The sequence below is a fragment of the Lissotriton helveticus genome, chromosome 1_1, assembly GCF_964261635.1.
Source record: "Lissotriton helveticus chromosome 1_1, aLisHel1.1, whole genome shotgun sequence".
In the NCBI taxonomy this organism is placed as follows: domain Eukaryota; kingdom Metazoa; phylum Chordata; class Amphibia; order Caudata; family Salamandridae; genus Lissotriton; species Lissotriton helveticus.
In genome coordinates this window covers 1,099,294,355-1,099,311,537 of record NC_136057.1, presented here as the reverse complement: position 1 = coordinate 1,099,311,537, position 17,183 = coordinate 1,099,294,355, and the positions used below count along the sequence as shown (strand labels likewise).

At 38.7% G+C, this 17,183-nt stretch overlaps 1 protein-coding gene across 4 annotated transcripts in view; it reads right to left on the bottom strand.

Moving 5' to 3' along the window:
• LOC144821303 (uncharacterized) overlaps positions 1–17,183 on the bottom strand; it is a 321,172-nt gene that overhangs the window by 241,975 nt on the left and 62,014 nt on the right. For all 4 annotated transcript variants that reach the window (XR_013608322.1, XR_013608323.1, XR_013608324.1 and 1 more), the window contains exon 2: positions 10,126–10,382. The gene's annotated coding sequence lies outside the window, so the exon portion shown is untranslated. The remainder of the gene's footprint in view (positions 1–10,125; positions 10,383–17,183) is intronic.

Below are 17,183 nucleotides of genomic sequence, written 5' to 3'. Positions count from 1 at the left end.
GGAAAACGTTGGATAGTGGGTGGGTAAAAATTACTATTCCCACTCCAGAGGGTGCAACACCAGGGAAAGTGTTTAATAGCGTAGAATTTTATTTTAACATACTTATACATTATTCTTATATTTGAAATAATGTCTAAATAATTTTTTAAATACATCAACGTCAATAAAATACAATTACTAATTAATAAAACCAATGAAATGTAAATACATTAATTGACAATAAATTAACAACAAACACCATTAAATAATAATAATTAAATATTACTCACCAAATAATGAAAATAATAAAAATAACTATCATAAAAATAAAAAATAAATTAGATTTAATTTACAAATAAAATTTAAGAAACAATATACAAAATATAAATAAATTGTAAAACAGTTGACCAATTATTGAATGATTTTTTCTAGTTAATAAAAAATAATTACGATTTAAAAATATTAATTCCCAATTAAATAAATGTATTATGTTTAAAAATAATTATTTGCCAATTAATAATTAATTAATACATTATTTATCAGTAAAAAAATTGTTTAAAGAATTACATATTTATAATTAAATTACTTCCCACCCAATACCCCTATAAAACCACAACACTCTCCAATACTAAAACATCACATTTAATAAATTTTAACAATAATTACCAATTAAATAATTAATTTATCAATTAAAATAATTAATTTCCAAATAATAAATAATTACAAAATACATTATACATCAAATAAATTAATTAATTACAATTAAATTACTTCCCACCCTATACCCCTATAAACCCACAACCCACTCTGGTACTAAAACATAACATTTAATAAAAATTAACATTAATTACCAATTTAAAAATAATTTATCAATTACAATAATTAATTGCCAATTAATGAATAATTACTAATTTAATTATACATAAAAATAATTAATTAATTACAATAAAATCACTTCCGACCCTATTCCCCTATGAACCCACAACCCGCTCTGATACTAAAACATAACATTTAATAAAAATTAACATTAATTACCAATTAAATAATTAATTTATCAATTAAAATATTTAATTGCTAATTAATAATTAAATTAAAAATTATTTACACATAAATAAATCATTAATTATTTACAATTAAATTACTTCCCACCCTATTCCCCTATAAACCCACAACCCGCTCCGGTACTAAAACATAACATTTAAGAAAAATTTACAATAAATACCAATTAAATAATTAATTTATCAATTAAAATAATTAATTGCCAATTAATAATTAAAGTAAAAATTAATTACACATAAAAAAATCATTAATTATTTACAATTAAATTACTTCCCACCCTAATCCCCTATAAACCCACAACCCGCTCCGGTACTAAAACATATAATTTACTTAAAAATGTATTTATTAATATATAAAAAAATACACATATAATATAAATTAATTTAAATACTTAACAAATACATACAACACATACATAATAAAAAACATAAAAATAATACTAATATCGATATTAGTGACATCGAAATTAGTTACATCGATATTAGTGACATCGAAATTAGTTACATCGATATATATGCTATCGATATTACTAACTTCGGTATTACTTACATCGATATAAATAATTTCAATATTACTTACCTTAGGATCGATATTCTGTCCAACGATATTCTTGACATCGATATTCATGACCTTCGAAATTTCAAACACGATATTTTGGTAGGTCGATATTTAAAACTCGATATTTTGACTGTGTACCGTTTCTAATTACTTCAAACCCACTGTTTGCATTGCAGTTGACAGAATTAAATTCTTTCACAGGAAACAAAGGGTGGAGGAATCTGTGGAGGGTCTCATGGCTGCGCTCAAAAACCTAGCATTAACATGTCATTTTGGCATACTACATGATGAATTTATCCGGGATCAAATTGTGACGCAAGCTGTCAATTGCAATATACAGGAATAAATTGTGGGCGAAAGGGGAATCTTCACTCCAAGAGGTGATCAACATTGTAAAGAGTGAGAAAGCTGTTTTGTCGGAGTAAAACAAGTAATTAGGTATTGGGGAGAATGCTACGATTGCTAGAGTCAGAAATACAAGGAATATTTCTCATAAACCCTCAACTGAATCTATTTATAGTAGGAAAGAAATAACAAACAAGAGCAAAATTGGATGGTGATAGAACCTGTTTTTAGGTGTAGGAGCAATTTTAATTTAGCAAACAACAAGAATTGTCCTGCACACAAGCAGAAGTGTTCCAAATGCAGGATTGTTGGGCATTTTTTCAAAGTGTGTCAAAGTAAATTGAAGAGGGATGTTAATGCAAAATTTGTGGAACCAGTTAGTTTTGATGAATCTTATTTCTCTGATGATGATGATTTGAATCTGAGCGTTTTACATGTAGATAATGATGTTCTCAATGTGCAAGGTATAAGGAGGCAACCCATGTGCAAAATGTCCATTGGAGGTGTTGAAGTCTCCATACTGGCAGATTCAGTATGACCCTAAACCATAATTTACAAGAAGGTGTGGTTGGATAAATGTGTACATGTTATAGGAAATCATTTAGTGAATCTGACATCTCTCCCAAAAAGTTTACTGGTTGGGATATAGGGAACTTTGTTTCCAATTCAAAAGCAGGGAAATGATGGGAAAACTGTATGTGTCTGGTGTTGGTCCTTCAGTGCTTGGATGCTTGGATCTGGGTGAATTGAGAATAATATTGGATCCAATACTCAAGATCCTGTACTGTGCCTACAATCAGAAGAAGAGTTTCACACCTTTATTGCTTAAAGATATCCTACAGTTTATTTCAGTAAAATTGGTAAATTTAAGGGTTTCCAACACAGAATACATCTTAAACAGGGTGCTGTTGCATAAGTACACAAGTCAAGGAGCATTCCATTCTCCATTAAGAGTAAGGTTGAGGAAGAGCTTTGTGAATTACAAATGGCTGGAATCATTAAACCTAATGAATCTACAGAATGGGTCACCCCCCCCCCCCCCCCTAGTCATTGCTAAAAAGGCTAATAGTAAACTCTGCTTATGTGTGGACTTCCGAGATCTTAATAAGAATATTCTTATTGATCAATTCCCTTTTACCTAAAATTAGCGAGATGCTGTCTCACACCAGTGAAATCAAGTGGTTTTCCACAATTGATCTCACTGCTGCATATCATCAAATAGCACTTCATCCTGACAGCAGGTGTCTTGCTACCTTTGTAACACCATTTAGATGTTTTAGGTTTGAAAGGGTACCTTTCGGGTTAGCCTCTGCTGCAGCAAAGTTCCAGAGATTAATGCAGATTATTTTCAAGGATGAGCCTGATTTATTAATTTTTCAAGATGACATTATGGTCATGGGTGTTAACAGAGAAGACCACAATGCTAAGCTGGATAAATTATGAAAATCCTGGATGACAGAGGTCTCTCAGCTGATATTAGCAAGTGCAAATTTGCTGAGACTAGTGTCACCTACCCGGGGCATGAGATTACTGGAGCAGGTATGAAACTCAAGAAAGAGTTACTGTCAGCTATAAGGGAAGCCCCATCTTCCAGGAAGATGGATGATGTAGGAGCCTTGTTAGGTCTCGCAGAGTTCTATGCCTAATTCGTGTGGCTTTTCTCCTCTAAGACTTTCTAATTAAGACAGCTCATAAAGCAGAAAAATAAGTTTGGATGGACGGGTACATGCGAAGAAGCATTATAAAAATTTAAGAATGAAATCTGTGAGGCTCCGCCCTTACATGACTCTGACCCCTCTTTACATTGTATCGTGTTTATGGATGCCAGTGGTAGGGGGTCTTGGTGCAGTGATGAGTCAAATTGATTTGAAAGGCAACAAAAGAAACAATTCATTTGCCTCCCTTCTAGTACACCTACGGAGGAGAGGTACTGTGTCATAGAACGGGAGGCTCTTGCATGTGTGTGAGGTTTGTTGTACTTCAGTCAGTACATCTGGGTGTAGAATCAAGGAGGGGGAGAAGGAAGTGGTCGTGATCCATTCAGCTTCCTTAATGTATAGTTAAAAAAATCAGAGGGGGAAGGATCACTTGTCCTGGGTCACCAGGGTTTTTATTCTTTCGTGTCACAGTACCGATAAAAAACCCTCAATCACGTGCCTAGGCTCGGGTGGCGGTATATTTTGATTCTCCGCCTTTGAAGGTACGTGGCAGCATTGGGTTTAGTGGTTATGCTTCCTCCACCTGGAGGTAAACCACTGGTAAAACCAGTAGTGATCAGTGATCAAAAATTGTCAATGGGTAAAAGAATGAAAAAAAATTTTTGTTAAAAAAGCTTGAATATCCAGAATTAGGTTTTTATTGAGTCTGGGTTCAGGCTAGATAAAATTATCGGCGTGCTAAGGAAGAGGAGTTAGGGGTCTCCCGCACTGTAATTAGTCCATTAAAAAGGTTGACATGTTTCAGCCTTCGTGTGCCCAGAGGGGGTCAAATAGGCTTTCATCAGGACCAAAAGTAGTGAGAAAATGACCTTACTTATTTAGGTTAGATCAGTCTAGGAATATTATCCTAACTGGGGTGAGGTCTGTCAGTACCTGTGAAGAAAAGAGAGGGAAGACAGAACGTGCAAACATAATATGTCAGCCAGTCTTACATTAAACATGATGCTGTATTTGTACCAAATTGGTAAAAACTGTATAAAAGGGAAGAAACTAAAAAATGGCAATTCTCTGCATGGCATGGCAAATTCCCGCTCATTTAACAATGGCAAATATTCTCTCATTATTCATGGCAAATGTTCTCTCATTATTTATAATTTTTGTGTCATCACATTATATCTGTGCCTGTGTAGTTGTACGATAATCTAGTATGGTCCATATGAAGGTGTTGCTGTTAGTAAGAGCCCCTAGTAACAGCCCGTATTATGTACTAATGTCCTCCTGAAGACATATGACTCGATGCGGCTATGACACGGTGTTCAAAATCTGCCGGTGAGTGTAAGTCTCTACAAAAATGACCAGGACCCCCGGTGATGGCTCGTATGTATTGTAAATATTAACAAAGGTTGGGAATTATTACCGATACTGTTCGTTACAGGCGTCTCTGTTCACGTCTCCGTGACTCGTATTCATTAAACAGCGCCTATGAGCGTAGTTGTCAATTGTAATTAATACGATGACTATGTTAGTTTTCGAGAGGAGTAAATACTAAACACAAGATTATAGGTTATATCATGGTACCCCCCTGCTTAATTCATATCGCGTACCTCTGCGTCAAAGTTGATTGACCTCATCGAGTGATCCCAGAGGTATGTGCCTGCTGAAAAGTAACCATAGTTAATTTAACTTGTCACAGTTGTTTGGTACATTACGGTTCTGGTGTGGAGACTCGATGCTCGGACGCCGCGTTGACCTCTTGTGCATGGTGAGCCACGCTTGTGCTGTCGCTGCCTCTGAGTCCCTGGTCGAGGCTTGCAATGTGCTTCCTGTTCTCTTAACGTGTTTCGTTGCGAGAAGGCCGAGAGAGAAAACAGACTCATCGTTTTAATTCATACTTTTGTGGGAAATTGGTACAGGATTCCAGGGGAGGGGGTTCGGGTAATTATCCGGTTATTTAAGGATGCAATATCATCATTTGCAGTCCCAAAAAGGTATTAATAATTACTGTAAGACAATTGCTATAAAGGAATATGGGAAGGAATCATAGAAGACCTGGACTAAGGTCAAATAGGGAGGCATGATTTAGCTAAGGCTCTCCAATGATTGTGGTTATTACAGGAGAGTTGTGAGTTCTGTTTTTTTGTTTGTATTCAGTATTAAAGATATGATCTGCTGGTTAGTGTCTGAGTCAAGCATTTGGATTTAGTAGAGTAACCACAGGATGTCTAAATTAGAGTTGTCTGTTAGTGAAGTGTCTACCTGATGTTAATAATATTGGCTTTGTTTCAGATCCATGATTCATGAGAGATTCTTGTTAGTATCCAGATTTATTGAGTTAGCAAGACCATCAATTGCTCAGACTTAACCACAGGGATATTATCATTTAGTCCAAATTCATTGGTTCGAAGGCGATGCACCCACCTTTGTTCTTTCTCAAAAAGTATTTTCTCTGCATTGTGTGTTTATGTGGTGAGGGTCTCAAGTACCACCCATTTCAGATCATTTATTGTATGTTTGGCCTCTATGTAGTGGCTACTCATCTTTGTTGTTATTCTTTGGCATCTCACATTGCTCCTATCTTCACCTATCCGTTGTTTAACCTTGTGGCAGGTCATTCCAATGTAGCGTAAACTGCATGGACAAGTAATCATGTATATCACGTGGGTGGTGTTACAGTTAGTATGATACTTGATTGTCCATTTAAAATTAGGGAGTAGTTGTAGGCTTTTTGTTATGCTTGTTAGATTGCATACAGAGCATGAGCCACAAGGATAATGGCCCAGTTGTGGTCTTTGTTTGCCTCGTTTTGGTGGCGATGGTTGAGTGTGAACCAGGATATCCTTGAGGTTTCTGGTTCTTTTGTTTGCGAATCTAGGTTTTGGCCAGGTCAAGACCCCCAATGTGATGATATGCCAGTTCTTATTGATAATTTTCTTGATTTTGTTAGAGGCTATATTGTAAGTTGTAACACACGTTGTTTGATCTTTTTCTGTCTCTCTCGGGGTAGTCTCTAGTAGGCTCTCTCTGGGTTAATTAGAGACTCTCTTTTTACATTTCTTTATGGTCTTGTCTGGGTGTTCACGAAGTCTCAATTTAGTGCACAAATTTTCTGCTTGTAGTCCTGAGTTCGGCTACAGTTACACCGTAGCCGCAAGAATTGGCTGTACGGGAGATTTTCCCTCAGAGGACGGGGATGAAAACTCTTGTATGAGAGTAAACTGTTCTCTGCTGTCGGCTTGAAGAAGGTTTTAGTTTGTAGGGTGCCATTTTCTACAAAGATGGTGATATCCCAAAAATCTAGACTCCTGTTGTTGGCAGTGTAAAATTGAGCCATTCGTCTCTGGTGTTTAACCAGGTGTGGAATTCCTCCAAACTTTCCTTGTTCCCTTCCCAGATTAGGACAACGTCATCTATGTAACGTTTCCAGAATAGTATCTGTTGTTGGTAAGGGTTCACGTTATTCAGTATATGTGTTTCTTCGAAATCTAGGTGTTCAGGATTACTCCCAGAAGTGATCACAAACCTCTTGTGAAGGTTCAAACTACAAAAGGTCTGCAAAGTGCTTCACCTCGTTTAGCATGTATGTCGGTGAGAATGATGGATTTCAATTATACAGTACAATATTTTCCAGGTGTAAAAACGTGGTAGCAGATTTTTTGAGTCACTTGCCATTACCCTGTAAGAATGATTCTGTTACAGACTTACAGCAGGTCTGAGCGAAGTGTGCGTAGTGGGGCTACGTAGAGGTCCACGGAGTTGCAAACAAAGTCTGCTCCACCACGCTATACCCCCGCCTCCACCCCTATTAAGAAATAAGTTAACCTTAAGTAAAAAGAAACTTAAAACCACTTACCTGTGTACCGCAGCGTCCCTGGGCTGCCCTCCTCCTCTTCCTTAACGTGCCAGTAATGCTTGAGAAAACTGTGCATGCGCACACTCCAGCACATGCACATTTCTCGCAAGTTTTCTCAAGAATTATAGTTAACTTATTTCTTAATAGGGAGGTGGAGGCAGGGGCTGGCAAACTCCGCTCCGGAGTATGTGGAGATTTGCCTTCTCTGCGTTCTCCTTGGAAAGTGGAGAAGGCAAATTTCTGCACATTCCACGGGCAGAGCCGAGGTCTCTGCCCGGAGTTAATTTAGAGTCATTTTGTGTGGGGAACATTCAGGAAGAAATTCACTGTATTTCACAATCGGAATGGTTGCTGGTCCAGGACATTGATGTAAGTATGTCAAGTCATGTCATGTCAAGTATGTCAAGGATGGTTGGCCAGCAAAAAAAGGTATCCCGGCGAAACTGCATACTTTTTGGGAGTTGAGACATGAATTGTCTTGTGAGGTAGGCTAATTTTGAGAAATGTTAAAGTAATATCTCCTGATAGTTTTTGGTCAAAAATTATTGATATTTGTCATGAGGGACATTGAGGCATTGGCAAAATGAAAACTAGAGTGAAGAACTCGTATTGATGGCCAGGTTTGGATTTAGAAATTGAAAGGAAGGTGAAGGATTGTTCGGCTTGCGAAAATTCGCACAAATCCCAACACACTTTTAGACCATCCTTGCCACCTCTTTCTAGTCCCAGTATGCTCCGGTAAGGTTGGGGATTGCCATTAAAGGTCCCATTTGAGAGAATGGAGAACAGTTGTACCTCATCGTTTTAGTGGACAGTTGTTCAAAGTGGCCAGAAGTAGAGGTTGTACTTAAAACTGATACCATCACTATTAATAATTTTTTGCAGAAGTTATTTTTGAGAGAGGGTTTACCCAAATGCATTGTGAGTGACAATGGTACCAATTCATTTCGGATACCTTCTAGAAATTTATGAAGGACAACGTCATCACTCTCAAGACTACCTCTCTGTACCACGCAGCAGGTAATGGTGCTGTTGAGAGATTCAATCGCATGATTAAAGGGATAGTTCAACTAGCAAATGGTAATGATCTAAGTTGGAGAAATCAATTAATACACAATCTGCAGGCTTTCAGTATTACACCGTGTATCTACAGGTTTGAGCCCTTTTGTTTTATTAAGAGGTAGAACTCCCATCACTAAAGCTAATGTGGGATGGTTGTCAGCACCCAAGAACGCTTTTTGGTGTTTGGTTGGTGTGTAGGAGAAACTTCTCTCAGAGCACTAGTAAAAAATATGGTGGTTGTGAAAGTTTTCTGTAATTCTGCTCTTCTGAGTATTGGCAAGATTTAGCATTTCTCGTCATTGTTGTTGTGCAAGGGGGAGAAAATGGCTGTGCAGCAGCAATCTGACCCTGTATGCCACAGGATATCGGGCAACCACAAGTTTGATTGGCTTTTGGATGATGAAATCATAGAGGATGGAACCCTTGAAGGTGGCGTGAGTGACATTTTGGTTGAAATGGTGGTGTGGTGTGGTAGTGGTGTGCAGAGTGAGGGCAAGGATGATGGTGCCACTGATGATAATGAGGAAGAGGAATTTGATGCTCAAGCTGTGCTTAGGGGTAGAGAAATACAAGGCATGGATGATGAGGTTGTTGAACATGGTGGTTACAATCACGATGACTCAGATAAGGCGGAATTTACTAGGAGAGAATACCATGTGAGTAGACAGGGCAGGGAAGTTAAAAAGTACCCATTAAGTTGCGGGATTTTGTGTGTGAATAATTTGCACCTAACTTATTTTTTCCACATGTGTAGGGTGAATTATCTATTGTTGTTATCTCCAGGTAATCCTCTTGTTTTTTTGTACTTTATTATGGTGGAATTTACCTCCATAACCTTTCCCTGTCCTTTCCTCCCAATTTTGCATTCATCACCTTGCACATACTCATTTATTGGTTATTTCTGTTACCTCCTCTTGGAAAGTATTCCATGTTCTCCTGGAAGAAATTGCACTTAATTGTTTGATAAAAAGGAGACGTGTTGTGTTTTACTTAATGCCTGCAAGGCGATCCTTCCTTGGTGTGAGCGTATGCCCAAGGCTTCATGACAAAGTCACATTCCAATTGGAACCTTGGGTATAGGCAGCAGTTGAGGTTGGCGGTTGCTGCTTGGTTACTGAAGAGACAACACGCAACTTGGTGTCAGGGTATACTTTTAATAAAGAGACTTAGCTACTTCTACTTATGCCGCTTCTGCAAGTTTTTACAGGCCTCCCAATAAAACTCGGGAAAATAAATAGTTAAATGACATGCTGAGGGATTTATTTTTTTGGGTAGGAAATGGATAGGGATGAAGCCAGCAACGGCCATTCTGTTCCCAGAATAAACCTCATACTGATCCTTAGGGACAGATATGAAACCATTGAATAAATTAGCAGAAAGATTAAGGTTCATCCTATTTTTAAAAAGTTGGTCCTTGTAGATTGAAGTTAAGAGCAAAATGTTTTTATCTTACACACACCTCACTCTGAGAAGCAAAAGGGACTTCCAGAGGACAGTATTAAACAATGGTGTACTCAGTATATATAATCTCATTGCTAAGCTGTTACGTGTGAACTTTCTAAAGCTTAGAGATATCTTTCCTAATAGACTGAGCTTAATAAATTATATACTCACCTATTAGGCCGTGAATGCTTACTCTTCCTGACACAAACTTTAGCCATCAGTGCCACATAGCTTGGACTTTTCGTGCACTTTGATTGGTCCTGCTTACAGTCGTTCGAGAGGCAATGGCAAAGCTGGACCAAGTCAGTATTCCAAGGAGGGATGAATTGATTCCAAGGTACATGTTGAATAATATTGAACACTTCCAGAGCATCACGGGTGAGAATGGGAATAACAAATGATAGAACCCCTCATGTAATGGTTGCCTCCTGTTGTAGAAAAAGGATAAGAAGCACGCATTGATTAGTTAACAGGCTCTTACAATATTTGATGGTTGTACGTCAGAATATTGATAGTAAAAATATAACCTGACATACATATCATGGCAAAAATATTGTTTACAAAGTTATCTCTTACTTGGGTACAGATTTTCTATTACTAACTCTAACTGGTAATATTTGTGCAAATGATATTTAAGACGCAATATTTTTGAATATGATTTTTAGACCATTATATGGCTAAGCCATCCCATATTGTACATCAAATTGTTTTTTAAAGATAGCCACAAATTTTGTACTTGAGAAGTCAGGTGCCAGGCAGGTAGGTGATACATTGTTTATTCTATGACAAGCCCTAAGTTAGACCAACAGCCTATTAGCTCTATCCTCACTCCATATGAAAAAACTGCCAGACTTTTACCAGCTCACACATGCCAACATTCCATGCATCAGTATATTATCAATGTAAGAGCATTTAATATTCCACACCATGCCCACTCAGCATTTGCACACACAGACTCATCAAGAAGGTACATCATCCATCACCCATACACACAGGACAACGCAGTCACATAATGACACTACATCATCCTATTCCTTACACAAAATGTCCCACACTCAGTCACACTACCTGGCCAGACCACAGTCACACTAACCAGCCAGACCAACATATCCAAATGCCAGACTGATGAAAGCATATAGATGCTGCACCCAGCATTATGTCTTATGGATGCAAGGCAATCACCATATTTAGCATCTCCTGAACACAATGATGACTGTCCGAGTACGACCAGCTGCAACTATTGACAAAATAAGACACGAAGTGCAGTACAGTATACATTACTTCAATTTTTAAAACCAGCTGACACAATAAAACAAACAAACATCAATGGATTCTGCCATTAGTACCACACACCAGTCAAACCATACCCACCTGTACAAAGTGAGTGACAACTGGTTGCAGAGCACATGCAGGTGAAACAAAAACAACCAGATCGCTTCACACTAATGTACTCTCCCTTCAGCATGACACAGTTATGAAAACATTCAGATTTTACTCAGGGGCAAATGTTCCAAGATCACATAAGCAGAAGATGTGACTAGCAGTTGCAACACCAAAAGATATTACATTTCACCTGTCTTCTTCTATTTACAGGGCTACTTCTCTTACCCATGTTCCCAACACCCAAATACATACCCCCCAATTGCATACTGCTCTGCCAGGTTGCAGTAACCTTGTGCTTGGATGCAGCACAAGCAATGCTCCTCCCCGTCTCGCACTGCTCAACCAGTGACCGTATCTACATGAATATGCAGATCAGTGGCAGATGTGGGTTAAACAAGAGAAAAAAAAGACACAGGACTTCTCCACTCTGCTACTTCTATTGGTCAAGGATATAGCTTAAGTAACTTGCATGTAAGGAAACACCTCTTTTTGCACGATCACCAACTAACTTTTGGATTGATGCTGCTGGGTTATCCACTAAAAATGTCCTGCTAAACAGCCTTCAGTGCTAGTACTATGACCCTTAAAAGGTATATGTCTTATTAGTCTACCCACAGATAGCATAATTTAATTTACTTATAAGCCATTAGTGTGTGGTACCAGAGGTACTTAGTGACTGTAATCTAAGTGTCCCTCATGGATTGAAGCACTCATTGTGTTAACACTAGTATGAGAAAGGAAAACATGACTACCAACCTGCCATTGCAGGCTTGCAGAGCAGCTTAAAACTGCTCACTCGACGTTGCCAGTCAAACTTTATATTTATAAGTCACCCCTAAGGCAATCCTACCGTGCCTTAAAGGCAGGGTGCATTATATTAAAAGGATGGACATGTGTTTTGTTAATTTTACATGTCCTGGCAGTAGAAGCCCTGAAATGTCGTTTTATACTGTGGAATGGCTACTAGCCACATTGATGAGTATAGAGTTAAAAATCACTTACAACCCGGCAGTGATAACTTCTAAATGGGACTACTAAACATTGTCATTCAAGGTATCAAACGATTCATAGCATTAAAGCTGACTTGTTGCTCAAGTTGAATTTAATGTAACTTTTATACAAAGGGCAACCGTAGAAGGTTGCCACATTGTTGTTCAAAGTCTCCAGTAGCTGTTCACAGTTGCACACAAGCTTCAGTTCTCAAGACTTCTGGCAGAAAGTGAGAGTGACTCCCAGGAAGTCAAACAATGGATATGTTGTGGGAGGAGCTGTGATCTCCAACTGGCAGGATGGCCAAGAGTGGGTGTGAGCACAAAAGACGCGCTTCAAAGGGAAGCCAATTTTGAAGGCAAATCTTGATCATACATGGAATGCGCTGCTCTTTTGTTTAGGCAGACAGGCTAGAATCTTGTTTGTTCATGGGCGTTCCCATAGAATCCGCACCTATGCACTAATGAACTCAGTTACTTCAAGCACAAAAAGGAGAGATATCACTACACCAACACTAAATCAAATCAGAGTACAATATTTAATTTATTGTCTCTTGATCGTACAATTGATAATTCACAAATTTTCAGAATAGAAAGTTGCCCAAAGGAGCGTGTACAAGAAGAGTGATCAAAAGAGTGTATACAGTGAATAAAGGAAAAGGAAAATCAAAGTTATAATAGACAGAATGTTCACAATATTATTATACAATTACGGTTTCACGTTTTCCGTCTTGAAACTACCTGGCCACACAAAACAATCGTAACAACTAATGTCAGTATAATTCAAATAAAAAGACATAAATGTCAATTGTGTGCACTTTTTTATCACAAGTATGGGTCCACGGTAGAGATAATATCGTCGACGTTTCGACTCGACTTATGGTTGTCCGGTAATTTGAACCTGGACCGTGCGAGTCTTCATCAGGACAGAAATTGGATGGGCAACAGAGGGTAACAGGTGACCCTACAAGAAATAAAAGGGGAATTACCCTGTTGTAGTGAAATATTGTTACGAGTTAATTAAAACCCCCCACAAGGGCAGCGTGCTTACCCTCGGGTACAGGGCCAACAAGGTGTGCCTCCTTACTGGACCGAGTAGAATTCACTTCTGCAAGACATAATTAATGCAGGGTGTAGGCAACTCATACTATTAGACCATGCATGCATCGCAATCACATGGATCTATGCATTATATTTTACCTTTTCGATGATTAAATCATCCATCTCTCAACATATTCAGGAGTTTTCTAATCAGCTGTGTCTAGGACTCGAATCCAGTTCCTGTATCCAACGATCAGGAAACTGTTACAAAGAAGGAATACCATAAGGATATGTCCAATTAGACTTATAATACATAAAAAGTCAGCACTCTAATGGCACCCAATATGTTTACCTTTAAAATAGTGCCTCAACTCACAAAAAAACGCTCCTGTCCCAAGCGATCAGGAAGCTGTGGAAAGAAGAGAGAAAAAGCGATGCTTCGTTTACCATTCGCTCCCAAAGTGACTTATATGTCACATACTGGCAGGACTCAGCAGAAACCTCCGTGTTGTGAAGGGAGTCTCTTACCATACTGCCGTAGTTGCAGGCTACTCAATCCCCAAATTCCAAATCGTTCCAAAAGTCTTCCGTGTTTCAGGAAGTATCACATGACTCATGTGTCGAATCCCTATTGTACCCAATCATGGTGGACATAGTAGAAGGACTCTTCGTGAGCCCGGATATTTAATTTAGAGTACATTTGTCCGTATTTCTATTTACAATGCTACATTGAATTAGTGCACAGTTCTATTAAAAAAACGCAATTTATATTTACATCAGATTTCTATAATCGGACGCGATTGAACGGGCGCCATTTTAGATTGGGAACAGCTAGACCCAATGTGTAAGAATTACACCGACCGATGCTGTACTCAATTAGGGTCACAAATAATTATAGTTGCAGAACACAGGGAATTGTTATACATCAGAGGAAAACATGCCAATTATCCACAATTTCAGTAAATTATTAAGTTGAATATTTACAAAACACAGGGCTATTATACATATCATTAGCTCACCATAATTTAGAGAGTGATACATACAAGAATACACTTCACCCTTAAGAATATAATTCAAACAGATGTAATGGATTACAGATAGATGTTTTACTCATTGTATAAACCCCCAGTAATGAAACTTGTCTGTTAATTTCCTCCAGCTCATTCAATCCAGCGTTCACTGTACCCAAGGAATATATCCATGTACACTCCCTTCTGTTGAGGATGCTATGTAAGTCTCCACCACGTTGGTTGGCTGATACTTTTTCTACAACCCATCACTTCAAACTGTCTTCAGAGTGCTTAAAATTCAAAAAATGTTCCACCAACGGTGCTCCCGGAGAGCTGCAGCGTATACGACTCATATGTTGCAAGATCCGGCATTTGACCTTCTGTATGGTCTGCCCTATGTACGACAACCCACAGGGGCACATGATGGCATATATTACCCCTGCGGTATTGCAATTACTATGATCCTTCAAATTATATGTACAGTCATTGTAGCTAAAGATGGTGCACTCTGTTGTCAGTGGACATGCCTTACGCATGCCACATTTGGTATGTCCTACCACCGCAGGTAAGCCCCAAAGTGTCGTCTGATTCACGGTTTGCCTCATCGGTAGTAGGGATTTTACCAAATGCTCCCTGATGTTTCTACCCTTGTGGAACACATGTAGTGGTGGTCCAATCCCTCCAAGTTCTCCACTAATCAGGTGTCAATGCCGATTTATGCATCTCTTTATGGCATTACTTTTTGTGTTAAAAGTCGTAACACATACCAGTCTGTCCTCAGTAGTTTTTGGTTTCACACTCAACAGGTGTTCTCTGTGGTTATGCCACGCACGTTTACGTGCCTATTTCAGTAGCCTTAGGGGATACCCTCGTTCACCTAGTCTTGCTATCAGGAGTGACGATTCATCAAAAAAATCCTCCTTCTTGGAACAGTTCCTCCGCAACCTCAGGAACTGCCTAAAGGGCAAATTGTCCCTGAGGTTGCGGGTGATGGCTGGTGTATCTGAGCAATGTATTTCCCTCACTGCTCTTTCTGTGCAAGTTAGTATACAAAAAACCAGCTTCTGTCTTAATATGTATGTCCAAAAAGTTGATTGAGTTGTTATCAAAATCAACCGTGAATTTGATGTCATTTGAACAATCATTCAACCATATATGGAATTCCGTTAAATCAACTTTACTGCCCTCCCAGATAAGGAGGACGTCGTCAATATACCAGACCCATAGTAAAATATTATTCCGGTATGGGTTGTATTGATTCAAGATGTATGTTCTTTCATATTCACTCATAAAGATGATGGCTAGATTGGGGGCAAAGCTTGCCCCCATAGCCATCCCCTTAGTCCCCTTAGTCTGAATATAATATTTACCCTGGAACATAAAAAAGTTTTTTGACATGGCAATTGAAAGTAATTGAATAATGAACTCCGTAGGAACTCTATGCGGGGCATCTCTTTTATTCAGGACATATTCTATGCACTCCAGCGCTGCTTGCTGAGGGATGTTTGTGTATAGCGCTGTAATATCCATAGTAGATAGTAAGCACTTATTACTATCATATGGACGTCCTTCAACCAACTGGATAGTGTGCATCGTGTCCCTTATGTATGTGGGTGTGGAGATGGCAATAGGTTTTAGAAACACATCCACATACTTGCACAAAGGTTCAAGCAAAGACCCACAACCTGATATGATGGGCCTACCAGGTGGGGCATCCAGATTTTTATGCACCTTTGGGAGAGTATAAATGGTCGGCATCCGCGGAGGCTTGTTGTTAAGAAACTGATGCTCGTATTTGGTGATTAACCCATCTTCCAATGCTTTTTCCGTCAATTTAGAGATGGACTCACTTATCTCTTTGGTGGGATCTTTTTTGAGTAAGATGTAATTCCCTTCCACAGCTAGTTGGGAGAGTATTTCAGTTTTGTATTTTTCAAGACTTTGAATCACTATAGCCCCGCCCTTATCGGCGGGCTTTATTACGATATCATTGTTGTTTTTCAAGGAGTGTAAGGCAGCTTTTTCTTGTCGACTTATGTTATAAGGGACGTACTGCCGTCTGGTTAGTACACTTTCCACATCACGTGTTACCACCTGTTCGTATGCCATTATTTTATGATCCAACAGGTGTGTAGGAGGACTAAATTTAGAGGGAGGTCTTAATCCACTGCCTGAGAAGACAGGATTGTAGGGAACTTTTAAGAAATGGTGTTTCAGACGAATCTTTCTAAAGAATTGCTGCAATTCAATTTTCAAATTAAAATTATTAGGTACTGTTGTAGGCACAAAAGATAGTCCTTTCGAGAGGACGTCCTGTTCGGTGGGTGACAGTTGGTAATCAGATATATTAATTATAGGTTTCTCGGGTTTATGCACTACCACCTGTAGTGCTGACGCCTCGTCTGAATCTCGCCTTTGCGCAGGTGTTCGGATCTTCCAAACACCAAAGGAAACGGAGTGTGCAGCATGAATAGTGCGAATATAGCAACTGACTGCATTGGTTTTATTTTTTTCACCCCACTGTGGATATTATTTTAAAGGATGTTGGGATCACAGCGCCACCCACTTGGGCAGTAATTATGGATTTTGGGACTGCGGATACCAGAATACACTGTGGCATATGGTGAACATTAACACGCCCACATGGGTTTAACAATTTCCAATAAAAAGCAGGTGTCCCAGATCCGTTGGTCGCTGTGTTTTTCCTTACCCGAAGGGCTCGTGAACAAGAGCAGACAGTTTGAAACGCGTTGAGCCAGAATTGCAAGAATAAGGTAAACCACGAAGCTGCTGCAGCTTTCATGTC